This window comes from Schistocerca americana, chromosome 5 (genome assembly GCF_021461395.2).
Source record: "Schistocerca americana isolate TAMUIC-IGC-003095 chromosome 5, iqSchAmer2.1, whole genome shotgun sequence".
NCBI lineage: Eukaryota > Metazoa > Arthropoda > Insecta > Orthoptera > Acrididae > Schistocerca > Schistocerca americana.
The window spans coordinates 173167519-173183719 of record NC_060123.1 but is presented as its reverse complement, the minus strand read 5'-3'; positions in this window follow the sequence as shown (position 1 = coordinate 173183719).

Sequence of the window (16201 nt, the reverse complement as noted above, 5' to 3'; positions counted from 1 at the left end):
TACTTTGGAGCCTAGTGTTACGTTTTTCACACGCCATAATTGTCACAATATTTCACACGATAACACAGAATAGCACAATTTGAAGAGCAAAAATAAGAAAACACATTAACATAGCACTGAAAATAATATCTAGTTAATTGCAAGCGCAGCTGCGAAATACTTGGTGCAAATTTACATGCGTGCCACACCTGTTTTACTGTACAACAATGGAAGACTGCAACTACAAAGGAGATTCTCCCTACAATTACGCGCTAGCAATAAACAAAATCTACACTAATCACACAAACTACAAGAAAAAATCAGAAGATTCCAGTGAGGTATGCTCGGCTAAGGGTCGACATATGAAACGTCCCCTTAGAACAATTATACATGACTGTGCTTAAACTGACACACAATATTTTTAGCGCAACGCAATCTGACTTTCAATAATCCCTACAAAAGAATGGCCCTGACTAACATACCTTTCACAAATCACTTACCTCACAAAAATCTTCGTTACTCGAACTACTGCAATACAGCGAGCGCCACTACTGTCAGCTAAATAAAAGATTCAAACTACGGAAGGCACTAACTACTGATAGGCATAGTTAGCAAATGAAAGATTTTGATAGAGAACAAACAATGTATTTACCTCAATAGTGTTCAAAAGTCATAATGTATATTGCAGTTCATGATATCCAGTGTTACAAATTTCAAAACTCCGCCATCTCTCTCCCCACATCCACCACTGCTGGCGGCTCACCTCCAACTGCGCAACGCTAAGCGCTGTTAACATCCAGCTGCCCAACACTACAATGGCAGACAACAATACGATCTAGCCACAGACTGCACACAGCACAGCCAGTGATTTTCATACAGAGCGCTACGTAACGTTGCCAACAAGAAAACATAAACAGCCTACTTACAGTTTTAATAGAGCTAAGATCGGGATTTTTCGCCCCCTCCATTTCGTAAACAGTGCGATTTACGTGCCACATACAGCCGACAACTGCCGATGTGATAGCGTTTACCACGCTGAGGCACACGTACCGTACGCATAAGTCTCATCGTCTCTGAGCGTACGTTGAGCTCGCCACGCTCAACATCGTTCGTGCGTTCGACAGCACGGTTCGTGTGCCGGCAGCTTAAGGCAAAACTAGCCAGCCGCCTAGAGTAGAAAAGTTTTGGGGGCGGAAAAAACGAAAAATGAGAAAAAAATTGAAACACCGAATTGTCTTTAAATACATATTGAAAAATTAGCTAATAAGTCTACTTACTCTGACGAAAGTAAACACGTTACCTCTGCCTATCTCAAAACTAAAGCAGCCGCTACTGAGTTCGAAACGGTAAGAAACGTGGCCTTGATTCATCTCTGTGGAGCGTTGTGGCAGGGCATTGCGACTTGATACCATACGTTCTTCAGACCCTCTTTCTGTTTTTGTCTTTGCAGATCATTTGTCAAGCGTCAGTTGCGTTGAGTGATTATGTTGAGGCTTTCAGTTCTACTATTATTTTATGTGGATAATTGACCACCTATTGACAAGCTAGGTTGTGAAACTTCCTGGCAGATTAAAACTGTGTGCTGGACCGACACTCGGACACGAGACCTTTGCCTTTCGCGGGAAAATGCTCTACCATCTGAGCGACCCAAGCCCGTCCTCACAGCTTTACTTCTGCCAATATCTCGTCTCCTACATTCCAGACATTTTTGAAACGCCGGCGCGGTAGCTCAGCGTGTTCGGTCAGAGTGTTAGCTACCCTCTGTAATAAAAAAACTGAGTTAGTGGATCAACGACGAACTGAAACGGGTGTCTTGTGACGTCCGCCCCGAGCAGATGCATCGAACGAAAACGAACAAAAAAAAAAAGGATGATAGAGCACTTGCCCGCGAAAGGCAAAGGTCCCGAGTTCGAGTCTCGGTCCGGCACAGAGTTTTAATCTACCAGGAAGTTTCATATCAGCGCGCACTCCGCTGCAGAGTGAAAATCTCATTCTGGAAGCTAGATTATGTACTTCTCTTTCGGCACATCTGAAAGGAGTAAAAGGTAACAACAGTTCGTCATACCCATACATAAAAATGAGCTATTGCCTGTCTATTGATAATTCCTAAATTCAAGGCAAAATTCATTCGCACCAGAAAATTGCTCCACGCCATTATTAATTCATTTTCTTGAAATTAATTAACATAAGAATGGTTGCATTGCTATGGACCTATTCAGTTGAGTTCCAGTTTAAAATGTTCAGTGCATTCTTCCTATTTCAGTTATTTTGTGAAATTTTAAAAACTGAGGACAAAAAGTAAGAAATTGAACATATTTTTTGTCATCAATGAGTTCTAAAGGAATTGAGGACAAAGCATGAAAACTGGGGACTGTCCGTAGAAAATGAGAATGTCTCGTCACCTTAGTTTAATGGTTAAAAGTATAATAAGAGATATGCGTTATTGTGACGTTGGATATTGGTGCAATGGAGCGGGCGGGATGTTTAGGGGAGACCGATGACAGTAAAGAAGAGGGCGCGTCATTTTGTAGTTCTGGCCTGGGGCGGCAGAACACCTAGCAACGTTACTGCCATTCCGTATTCACCTACTGGTGACACTGAATTATTGCCCGTTTGTTTACATAATGACAGACGTAAACCCACGTCCGCTCCGTTGGTTAAAATATGAAACAAAAAAGTATACATAATTCCGCGCCTCCCGTGACGCTTGAAATTAACAGTCGTTAACAGAAAATGAAAGTCAGCAGACAGCGTTGTGAGGTAGCGTCTCCGCTGGCAGCAGATGGAATGAAGTTCTCCCACGGAAGGATGGCGGTCACACGGGCTCTGTCTCGTGAATCGCCGGCCGGCTGTGGCGCAACGTTGCGAAGCGCAGAATTGCACTGGCAAACAAGCCAACAGCTGTTCGCGGAAATCCGCCTTGACCTCTGCTTGGCCGTTCGATGCGCGCAGCGGCGAGAAAATGGCGCCTAATGCAAATAGAAGCGTTATGCTGAATGACCGAATCTCCAGGATGAATCCTTCCTCGCATAAGAGTCGCACTGTAACAGACAAGAAGTTATTAGCGTCGAACACTAAACTGCAGGATTAAAAGCCCTTTATAATACACCTGCAGCTCACGAAATGGACAATTTTTTTAAAACCGGCTTTCTTCGAAAGGTTATGTACTACGCAATATAATGTTCTCTTGTTATAGCTTTATTTGTATGACATTCTTTCTGAGCGTATGTAGTTTATTTGATTTCGTGACGACTCTAGTTGCAAATATCATATCCAACACTAGTAAGATACGTAACATAGCTTTAGGAACATTCACAGAGTGTTTATTTTGCTTGGCTTGAGTTAAAGGCACAGAAAATGTTGTTGATACCGTTACATCTGAAGTCAACTATTATAAACTGTCAAGTTGCCTGTACAATTACGTTGGACAGACACTTGTGTCGTGCACACTCCAACATGACCGGACTATGGATACGTAGTACTACCCATAAATATTCTAAAATGCTGTAGGCAATAAAATTGAAATACTAACGATCTTGCCCCAGTGGTAACACCGGTTTCCGCCAGATCACCAATATTAAGCGCCGTAGCGCTTGGCTAGGACTTGGATGCGTGACCGTCCGGGTCTCCCAAGCGCTGATGGCAAGCGGGGTGCACTCAGCTCCTGTGAGGCCAATTTAGGAGCTACTTAATGGGGAAATAGCGGCTTCGGTCTCGAAAGCTGACTCCGGCGGGGAAAACGGTGTGCCGACCACATGCCCCTCCATATCCGCATCTAGTGGCGCCTGTGAGCTGAGGATGCACGGCGGACCGTCGGTCCCATTGGGCCCTCAAGGCCTCTTCGGACAGAGTTTCAATTATAACAAAATTGAAAACCTAACGGTGTTTCCGATATCTGTGACAACATTCTCACGGAACTAACGAGTCATATCATACAGCTCCAATTTAGATAAATGTATTGTGAACAACACAGTCTGAATGACAAATATCTATGTTACTGTACCAAAGATTAACATTAAATACGTTGGGACACTGTATCGGTGAAATCTTATGAGCGATTGCCAATTCTGAACTCGTCGTTTGTACCGTCGTTTGTTTCCGGATTTCCCCATTCACAATCATTCCCATACCGGTGAGTTAAGACGCATTCACACGCGGCAATATTTCGTCATTGTCTCTAGAAGAATTAATGCGCTATGCTAAATGGAAATTTCAGACTCTGACCAAACAACGTGAAGTTTTGGATAACATGAAGAAAATGTGCTTATTCGTGTACAAAAAGTACGTTTATTCCATTCATGTTAGACTTCTATTTAGAAACGTGTGACTGCGTAGTAAATAAAACGGTATCTGCGTCTTTTATATATTTTGTACCTTCCATGACACAATCCAATGATTTGCAACGTCATCTTGAGGTGACAGCAGAGATTTATATTATTAGTGCCATATAAGTTTGTCCGCAGCTCGTGGTCGTGCGGTAGCGTTCTTGCTTCCCGCGCCCGGGTTCCCGGGTTCGATTCCCGGCGGGGTCGGGGATTTTCTCTGCCTCGTGATGACTGGGTGTTGTGTGATGTCCTTAGGTTAGTTAGATCTAAGTGGTTCTAAGTTCTAGGGGACTGATGACCATAGCTGTTAAGTCCCATAGTGCTCAGAGCCGAGCCATATAAGTTTCGATTCCGCTAGAACGCCAGCAGTTCTCTGGCTTATATTTCATACCACCGCAACAATTGCAGAGTTGCAAATAATTAACAACCTTAGTGATACAGGGCTTAGCTATCGTCATTGGTCGCAACTTCGATGTTGCACGCTCATTTTATAAGTTTCTGCGCGTAAGACAGCATTTGCTGTACCACAAGCTCGCTCTTCTGCTTTCTTAAAATCCTGTTGAATGGAAATGTAATGTCGTTGATAGAAAGTTGCAGATATTCCACGAATTACGAGCTCGGTTGAAGAGAATGAACTACGAGCGTCTCTCTTACTGTCCCTAAGCTTGTACGACATTTGCGTCTTATTGTTAGTCTCCAGAACAATGTGTCTCGCTTCATTATGAAATTGGACAAGAAAGTTAGTTCCAAACCAAGATTTTTCTGTGTCTGAGTGCACTTTTTTCCAGTGTTTGCTATGTTACTGCTCCATATTTCATCAGTGTGCCGCGCGGGGTAGCCGCGCGGTGTATGGCGTCTTGCCACGGTTCGCGCGGTTCCCCCCGTGTGACGGCAACGTCCAGATTCCGGAAGTACTCTTGTACCCTGTGTAAGTGTTGAACCACCTACACAACTGGAATTTAATATTTCCGAATTAGCTACGTCTGCCTTCCGTCACATAAACACACGTTAAATTTGGTTTTTAACAGAACAGTCAGTTCCGTGTTCCATTTTCACTATCGTAAACCATAAGAGTCGTCCATACATTGGCAATACAAATATATGTGTTCCTATATGCTGATAGTTACAGTTATGTAGGTGACAATTTATTTCTACCCGAGTAGTGACTTGTAGTGCAACGAGTGCCAAGGGGCAATGACTTTAATTTGTATGTAAATAGTCAACACATGTATAAAGAAAGTTGACTAACTACCGTTTTATTTTACATAAACACCAGTCAACTGTTTCAAATAGCTTCAGATGTCTTCAGACGTTCCGTTTTAAGTAAAAGGCTTAACATAACTGGGTTAAAACAATGTTCACATCACAGCACGTAAAAGTCGTATTGTTTGTTGTAAACATACAACATACACTATTGTTCCAAAAACTGCAGCACGAGTAAGGAGACATATTAGTACAATGAAATTTTGTTCCACAGATTATGACAGTACACAAGTGTTTGCAACTACAGAACTGTACATGCATTTTTTCAGAGAGAATGCAATAGAGTATGAAGCCGCCACACGCTGCAATCAGAGGCTCTTGACGTCGTGGCGTGGAATCAGAGAGGGCCTGGATACACTGTTAAGGAACACAATGCCAAGAGGTCTGTCGGTGCGTCCACGAAATATCGACAGTGGTTGCAGGAGAAACAGTAGGAACAAGTTGCCAACAGTCTGTATCCCAGACACGTGAGGCCAGGGAAGAAGTGGCACCCGTTCTTCGTAGAAGGCTTGCACATTCCTCGCCACATATGGCAGGGAATTGTCCTGGTAGTAAGCGGCACTGGAGCTGCTTGCGGGAGGGGTAATGTCTCAGGCACTGAAACGCCCATGCAGTAGCGGCTGCTGTTCAGATTACCCGCAATACGCAGGAGACGAGATCGTGTGTTACAGAGCCAATGGCGCGCCAAAACATACCTGCGGCTTGTCCGCTATGCTGCTCAACAATGCAATCTGCCCGATTATGTCCACAACGGTTCACACGTACGAGGGGCCGTTCAGTAAGTAATGCAACCCTTTTTTTCTGTAAAATGTTGGGTTTATTCAAGATGCCAATACACCATATTATTTCCCACTCTTTTGGCTACAAAACCCTGGTTTTCAATATAATCTCCATTCAATGCGACGGCTTCACGCCACGTTACCGGGAGGAGCTGTACGCAAGCCTGGTACCACTATTGGTTGGCGTCGGAGCGTCAGTAACCTCCCCATGATCCACGTACTGTTTCCCGAGCAGTGCATCCTTCATTGGGCCAAACAGATGGAGATCGGAACGTGGGAGATCTGGACTGTAGGGCGGATGAGGGAGAACAGTGCAATGAAGCTTTGTGACGTCCTCTCGAATTCACAGACTAGTGTCAGCACTACCATAAGAGACGTCCAGTTTTGCAGCGAGGTGTTCGTGTGCGATCTATCGATCACCTCGAAAGAGAGTATTCGCACGCTCCAACACTGCAGGAGCTACAGCTGCGTGCGGTCGGCCGGCACAAACGAGATGGGGCAGGCTTGCACTACCTTGTTGCGATGATGACAGGCGATTCATCCAACGACTGGTCGAACTTTTGTTCACTGCCAGGTCTCCGTAGACATGCTGCAAGCGCCTCTGAATGTCTCAGATGGTCTGGTTGCCCGCCAAAAGGAAGTCAATGACAGCTCTCTACCTGGAGCGCACCTCAGGTACACACGCCGTTTTGAAGGCAACGTATAGCTACGTCACCTATCGGAACTTCATGAAACTGTAGGGTATGAAGCGGAAATATTACACTATGTCCTGCAACAAATTACGTCATTTTCAAACTAATCTGGCCGAGAAAGAAAAAAGTTGCATTATTTATTGAACGCAGCCATCACTGTAGGACAAGCTGAGATGGGACTCAGACGAAAACTCTACATTTAGCCACTCAGCACGCCAGTGGCATCATTAGTGTGCCCAGTACAGTCTGGGGCGTTGGTGGTTTCAGGTCAGAGGAAACCGACGCAGTGGTATGCTTGCCACCAGTCTAACCCGAATCAGACTGCGTCGACCCGTCGACGCAGACAGGTCTACAACCGCTGCAGTGCTCCGATGTCGAGCCAACACTGGACGAAGCTGTTCTGCTGGTTATGGCCGTGCGGACAAAACAGCGGCATCCCTCGCAATAGTCGCATTGTGTGGCTCAGTACCCTATCGTCGCTGCTTATGACCCTCTTTTATCCATTGGTCCGCCACATAGCAGCGCGGTACAAGTCGCCACGTCGCAGTGCGACGAACCCGTTTCCTCCCCATTTGAATCACGTGTTGCCATTGCACCCTTTGACGTAGCCTAGGCATACCGGCACTCGCTTGCACGTTTCCACTTCGTCTGACGACTATGTAGCAACTGAGCATGACGTAACATTGACCTTTCCGGTCACGCAAAAGGCAGCTCCGCTGAGCCTATATGCACGCCACATCTCATTCCAACCGCATATTATAGTTCCACGGCTCTACATATCCTCCGATTTGGGGATGATTCATATAATCCTTCTGAGTATTGCACTGTTCACAAGCAGTAGTGGCCTGTGCAACTTAGTCGTGTTCGCTGACAGCAGTATGCACTTTGGTATTTCTGAAAGCATTCAGTCATATCGCCTTTAGTACAGCGTAAAACAGAACCGTTCAAGGTACCGCTCTGTGGAGCAGCGTGACTTCGCTCTTTGCTCCGGCGCCGACGGAGGTCCCTTGGCTGTTCGCTTGACAGTGACAGCCAAGCGGAGCTGCGCAAAGATGGCTCAGTCTCCTTTTGTGGGAGACTGTGGTGTCGTAAATAGAAGACAGCGTTCGAAATTCTTTAGTATTGTATTGTATTGTATTGTACTGTATTGTATGTTAACCGGGGACCTAGAAACGACGGAGAGGCTCCGTCCCCACCGCAGCCGCAGTGGTCCACAACCCCACGACGATTACGGCAGTCCACTTCACCCCTCCGCCGCCCCACACCGAACCCAGGGTTATTGTGCGGTTCGGCCCCCGGTGGACCACCCCAGGGAACGTCTCACCCCCAGACGAGTGTAACCCCTATGTTTGCGTGGTAGAATAATGGTGGTGTTCGCGTACGTGGAGAACTTGTTTGCGAAGCAATCGCCGACATAGTGTAACTGAGGCGGAATAAGGGGAACGAGTCCGCATTCGCCGAGGCAGATGGAAAACCGCCTAAAAACCATCCACAGCCTGGCCGGTTCACCGGACCTCGACACAAATCCGCCGGGTGCATTCGTGCCGGGGGCCAGGCGCTCCTTCCCGCCCGGAAAGCTGTGCGCTAAGACTGCACGGCCAACAGGGCGGGCTAATTCTTTAGTAACAAGTAAATCAAAGCTCTGGTGAGCAACTGGAAATATGCGCACTGAAAGAACCGTAAGAAGGAACCACAGTTCTAATTAAAAATGTTGAAAACTTAATGAGGCCGCTTGTTACAGTGCCACGCGGGTTGGCCTCGCGGATTGGCCTCGCGGTTAGAGGCGCCATGTAACTGATTGCGTGGCCCCTTCCGCCGGAGGTTCAAGTCCTCTCTCGGGCATGGCTGTGTGTATGCTGTTCTTACCATAAGTTAGTTTCAGTAGTGTGTAAGTCTAGGGACCGATGACCTCAGCAGTTCGGTCCGTTCGAAATTCACACACGCTTATTGGTTCAAATGGCTCTGAGCACTATGGGACTTAACATCTGTGTTCATCAGTCCCCTAGAACTTAGAACTACTTAAACCTAACTAACCTAAGGACATCACACACAGCCATGCCCGAGGCAGGATTCGAACCTGCGACCGTAGAAGTCGCGCGGTTCCGGACTGAGCGCCTAGAACCGCTAGACCACCGCGGCCGGCACACACGCTTATTACACTAGTCTTAATACCAAACAGATTTTCCAATCCAAGAAAATATTGCCAGTAAATAAAGGACAAAATTAATTTAAATACGTACTAAATACTAAAGTTAGTTGGTGACGCCAAACTGGAAGACAAAAGTAGGAAACTAAATAACAAAGAAAATACACGAAATTAGTCCACCTCAATTTTCTATTGCTGCTATTTGCCTTTCTTTGCTTAAGAGCTTCGGTGTTCGGAATGGTTGATTCAGCACAGCTAAGTCTCGAAACAAATCTCAAATGATAATGTGATATGGAGCATCTCAGTCGTGTTTTACACTGTTCCATTAGGGAAACGAACTGCTCACAGTTGTACGTCGTTCCGAACAGACTAAGCATCCGTGCTGAATGTTTACAAAGTTTCGAGTAACGCACCAGTGAGAAATGCTTGTAAAAGTCATTTACAGTCATTCTGCTCTGATACCGCTTTCAATTCTAAATCGCGCTAAAGATCTATGATTTCCATTTGGAGAGGGTGGCTTACAGAAACGACGTACATAGAGTGCAGAGTAGCAAAAATTACTAAATCTGTTTCCAAGCGCGTAGCATCAGTGAATCTTGTTTCAAATTCAGTACACAATTTTCTTAAAAGCTCTGTGTAGTCTCCAAAATCTGCAGGAAAAAAAAAAAAAAAAAAAAAAGGCTCTGAACACTATGGGACTTAACATCTGAGGTCACCAGTCCTCTAGAACTTAGAACTACTTAAACCTAACTAACCTAAGGACATCACACACATCTATGTCCGAGGCAGGATTCGAACCTTCGACCGTAGCGGTCGCCTAGAACCGCTCGGCCACTTCGGCCGGCAAAATCTAAAGCAACGGCAACGTTTGTTTATGCTGACAGTTTCGGAAAGTAAGAGACATGGCTAGCCTCCAGCTGCCTTTCATAGAGCGACAGTTTCATCTGGAATGCCTTCATTGTGTTAACACACAATTTGCGAAAATGGCCTGTCACATCAGTTAAAAATGCTGAATGACAAAACTATCTATCATCCGACAGCTTAGGAAGACTGTCTCCCTTCAATTTCATGAATAACTATATTTCTTGTCACAGTTCCATAAAGCTCTCCGAAACTTTATCACGACTGAGCCAGTGAACCTCACAGTGATAAGATAAACCTCCATATTCGCAACCGGCATCGTCCAGAAACGCTTTCAACGAGCGATGATTGAATATTTTTGATCGAACAGGATTAGCGATTGTCACAACCAAGCTCATTACGTTATTCTTTTTTACACTTTTGGAACACAAATGATGTTGATGGATCAGGCAATATACAGGAATAACCAGGACATCATGATACTTCATTTTTCTTTGGACGTGCCCTACTAAACCATTGATTTCTCCAGTTATAGCTGGAGCACCGTCTCTTGCTACGGAAGTCAGAAATTCCCAAGGCAGACCAAACTTCTCTACAACCGTTTCAAGTTCATCGAACATGTCTTGACCTGTTGTTGTGTCGAGGTGACATCTAACGTCTCCTCGCGAACTTTCATCATTTTGTTTACTGTCCTAATGAAAATTAACTATTGCGATGTGTCTGACAAGTCAAGAGAGTCATCCAAAGACAAAGAAAATTCAACACTATCTTTAATACTCATTGTCAGCTTCAATTCGACGCGTTACAGTGGCTTGAGAAAGTGATACGGACTGTAGCTGCGGACCCTTTGTAGGCACAACCCGTCCGACGCTATTACACAGCATTCTTTAGTAAAATCATCTTCAGCAAATGGCTTCAAGTGCACAGATATCTCATGGGAAATTCTGTAGTTAATTTTCACAAAAGAGTCTCTTCCAGGATTATCAACGTCCTGCAAATAATGTGAAATATTTTTATCAAATGGATGTATACTAATTAAATTCCTTTCAGAATATCCTCAAGCAATAACTCCATACTTAACCTTGTAAAACCGCTCGCTCGACGAAAGATGCGTACCCAGGGATTGCAAAGTTGTACAGGTCACACCGATATTCAATAACGGTAGTAGAAGTAATCCACTAAATTACAGGCCCATGTAATGAACGTCGGTATGCAGTAGGATTTTAGAACATATATTGTGTTTGAACATTATGAATTACCTCGAAGAGAACGGTCTATTGACACACAGTCGACACGGATTTAGAAAACATGCTTCTTGTTAAACACAACTAGGTATTTACTCACACGAAGTGTTGAGTGCTATTCACAAGGGATTTCAAATTGATTGCGTATTTCTATACTTCCAGAAGGCTTTTGACACTGTACCACACAAGCGGCTTCTAGTTAAATTGTGTGTTTATGGAGTATCGTCTCAGTTATGTGACTGGATTCGTGTTTTCTTGTCAGGTAGGTCACAGTTTGTAGTAACTGACGGAAATTCAGCGAGGAAAACAGAAGTGATTTCTAGCGTTGCGCAAAGTTGTGTTATAGGCAGTCTGCTGTTCATTATCTGTATAAAATATTTAGGAAAGTAGATGTAGAAAATCTTGTGGGGAAGGCAAACCAAAGTCTGCTGTTTATTGCCAGACCACCTAGAAGATACAAAAGCTCTACTAAAGAGACTTCCTACACTACGCTGTCTGTCTTCCTTTGGATTGCTTCTGCTCGATCTGGGATCCTTACCAGATAGGATTAACGGAATACATCGAGAAAGTTCAAAGAAGAGTAGCACGTTTTGTATTACCGCGAAAGAGGGGAGAGAGTGTCACTGACATGATACAGGATTTGGGGTTGACATCATTAAAAGAAAGGCGTTTCTCGTTGCGGTGGAATCTTCTCATGAAATTTCAGTCAACAGTTTTCTCCTTCGAATGCGAAAATGTTTTGTCTACGCTAACCTACATAGCAGAAACAATCACCATAATAAAATACGGAAAAGCAGAGTTCGCTCATAGAGATGTAGGTGTTCGTTTTTTCCGTGCACTGTTCGCGTTTGGCATAATAGAGAACTATTGTGAAGGCGGTTCGATGAACTCTCTGCCATGCACTTAAGTGTGATTTGCAGAATATCCATGTAGATGTACATTTAGATGTAGATGAAGTAAGATCAGTTGCAGGAGCTCTCAAAACTGACCTGGTAATTGTTGAAACGAAGCAATTTTGTCTTATTCCTTCCACTGCCATCGTATAACGATCTTGTGGGGGAGGCATTTCGTGTTCCTTGACTTCCGAAAGGTATTCCATAAAGCTCCGCACTGTCAGTTGGTTGCCAGATCTGTGGCCGGATTCGGGACTTCCTTGCTCATAGCCCTCCTTTGAAGGAGGCCGAAATTGACAGTTGAAGAAGTAGTTTTGGGAGTGCACAAAGGGTGGGTATTTTTCCAGAATAGGCAAAACACCTGCTGGATACCCGACTCCGTAGCCGATGTCGGTAACACACGCCTGTCCAGTGGCGCTCGACTCCGAGGTATTCCGATTCGAATACCGGTAGTGGGTGAAATTTTCACTGCCAGTATCTGGACCGTAGGGGATGGAGAGGTGGTGCAGTAAAGTTCCTGATCGCCAGTTTCAACACCAATGTCCAAACGTCTCCGCAGTAAAGTGAGGTCCTGTGAAAGTGTTGACGGTAAAACGCGCGTCGGATAGGAACGTTGATCTCGGCGGGTCCCCTACTGCTGTTAGAGAGCAATCGGGTATGTGCCAGCACCGGGAGTTAAAACCATCCACTGCTCTCATCATTATAAACCACAAACAAACACTACAATAGGGGTGACAAAAACAATGGAATAGCGATATGCACACATACAAATGGCGATAGTATCGCGTACACAAGATTTAAAACGGCAGTTCATTGGTAGAACCGTCATTTTCGCTCAGGAGATTTGTGTGCAGAGGACTAAGACTTGATTATGGCCGCACGACGGAAAGTCATGGACTTTGAATGCGGAATGGTAGTTGGACCTAGACGCTTGGGGCATTCTGTTTCGGAAGTCGTTAGTGAATTCAATATTCCGAGCCTTACGACTTATCTTAGAAGAAAGATTAAGAAAAGGCAAACCTACGTTTCTAGCATTTGTAGACTTAGAGAAAGCTTTTGACAACGTTAACTGGAATACTCTCTTTCAAATTCCGAAGGTGGCAGGGGTAAAATACAGGGAGCGAAAGGCTATTTACAATTTGTACAGAAACCAGATGGCAGTTATAAGAGTCGAGGGGCATGAAAGGGAAGCAGTGGTTGGGAAAGGAGTGAGACAGGGTTGTAGCCTCTCCCCGATGTTATTTAATCTGTATATTGAGCAAGCAGTAAAGGAAACAAAAGAAAAATTCGGAGTAGGTATTAAAATCCATGGAGAAGAAATAAAAACTTTGAGGTTCCCCGATGACATTGTAATTCTGTCAGAGACAGCAAAGGACTTGGAAGAGCAGTTGAACGGATTGGATAGTGTCTTGAAAGGAGGATATAAGATGAACATCAACAAAAGCAAAACGAGGATAATGGTATGTAGTCAAATTAAATCGGGTGATGCTGAGGGGATTAGATTAGGAAATGAGACACTTAAAGTAGTAAAGGAGTTTTGCTATTTAGGGAGTAAAATAACTGATGATGGTCGAAGTAGAGAGGATATAAAATGTAGACTGGCAATGGCAAGGAAATCGTTTCTGAAGAAGAGACTTTTGTTAACATCGAGTATAGATTTAAGTGTCAGGAAGTCGTTTCTGAAAGTATTGTATGGAGTGCAGCCATGTATGGAAGTGAAACATGGACGATAACCAGTTTGGACAAGAAGAGAATAGAAGCTTCCGAAATGTGGTGCTACAGAAGAATGCTGAAGATAAGGTGGATAGATCACGTAACTAATGAGGAGGTATTGAATAGGATTGGGGAGAAGTTTGTGGCACAACTTGACTAGAAGAAGGGATCGGTTGGTAGGACATGTTTTGAGGCATCAAGGTATCACAAATTTAGCATTGGAGGGCAGTGTGGAGGGTAAAAATCGTAGAGGGAGACCAAGAGATGAATACACTAAGCAGATTCAGAAGGATGTAGGTTGAAGTAGGTACTGGGAGATGAAGAAGCTTGCACAGGATAGAGTAACATGGAGAGCTGCATCAAACCAGTCTCAGGACTGAAGACCACAACAACAAAAAACATCTCTCACCGTGGACAACACAGTGGCCGACGACGTTCAGTTATCGACCACAAATAGTGGCGTTTGAGTAGAGTTCTCTGTGCTAACAGACAAGCAACGCTACGTGAAATAACCACAGAAATCAATGTGGGATGTACGACGAACGTATCCGGTAGGACAGTGTGGTGATATTTGGCGTTAATGGGTTATGGCAGCAGACTACCGACGCGAGCGCCTCTGCTAGCAACACGACAGCGCCTACAGCGCCTCTCCTGGGTTCGTGGCCATATCGGTAGGACCCTAGAAGACTGGAAAACCGTGATCTGACCAGATGAGTCCCGATTTCATTTGGTAAGAGTTCATGGTAGGGTTAGAGTGTGGTGCAGACCCAACGAAGCCATCGGCTGAAGTTGTGAACAAGGCACTTAGCAAGCTGGTGGTGGCTCGATAATGGTGAGGGCCCTGTTTACATGGAATAGACTGGGTTCTCTGGTCCAACTGAGCAGATCATTGACGGCAAATGTTTACGTTCAGCTACATGGAGACCATTCTCATTCATTCAAGAACTTCATGTTCCCAAACAACGATGTGATACACCGGGCCGCAATTGTTCGCGGTTGGTTTCAAGAACATGTGGACATTTCAGTCAAATGATTTGGCCATCCAGATCGCCTGGCTAAATCCTATCGAACATTTATGGAACATAACCGAGAGATCAGTTCTAGCACAAATTCCTGCCCTGGCAACACTCCCGCAACTATGGACGGCTGTAGAGGCAGCATGGCTCACTGTGTCTACAGGGGACTTCCAACAACATGTTAAATCCATTCTACATCGAGCTGCTGCACTATGCCGGGCAAAAGGAGATCCAACACGATATTAGGAGATACCGTACGACTTTTGTCATCACATTGTACAACACACGCACCGATTATCTCTCTCTATTTCCAAGCATTAATCCCTACTTGCGGGCTCTGCTGCTTTGCTACATCTCCTCCATTTCTCCCTGTCGTTGACACCTTCTGATCTTACGCCAACAACGTGCACGTCTCCGCTGACGTTGTCAGTCATCTCTTTGCCGGTCTTCCTTGTTCCTCCTGGGTTGATATGGAGCGCTGTTTTTGCAACTGAGTTGTCTTGCTTTTCAGGACGTGGCCGTCCAAACCTTTGCCGGACGTCTGTACAGGGTTATTACAAATGATTGAAGCGATTTCACAGCTCTACAATAACTTTATTATTTGACATATTTTGACAATGCTTTGCACACACATACAAAAACTCAAAAAGTTTTTTTAGGCATTCACAAATGTTCGATATGTGCCCCTTTAGTGATTCGGCAGACATCAAGCCGATAATCAAGTTCCTCCCACACTCGGCGCAGCATGTCCCCATCAATGAGTTCGAAAGCATCGTTGATGCGAGCTCGCAGTTCTGGCACGTTTCTTGGTAGAGGAGGTTTAAACACTGAATCTTTCACATAACCCCACAGAAAGAAATTGCATGGGGTTAAGTCGGGAGAGCGTGGAGGCCATGACATGAATTGCTGATCATTATCTCCACCACGACCGTTCCATCGGTTTTCCAATCTCCTGTTTGAGAAATGCCGAACATCATGATGGAAGTGCGGTGGAGCACCATCCTGTGGTAAGTTTAGCTCCCTGCTTGCTTTATTCGTCGACTTCCGCGGGCTACGCGTGAAACTTGCCCGCACGCGTTCAACCGTTTCTTCGCTCACTGCAGGCCGACCCGTTGATTTCCCCTTACAGAGGCACCCAGAAGCTTTAAACTGCGCATACCATCGCCGAATGGAGTTAGCAGTTGGTGGATCTTTGTTGAACTTCGTCCTGAAGTGTCGTTGCACTGTTATGACTGACTGATGTGAGTGCATTTCAAGCACGACATACGCTTTCTCGGCTCCTGTCGCCAT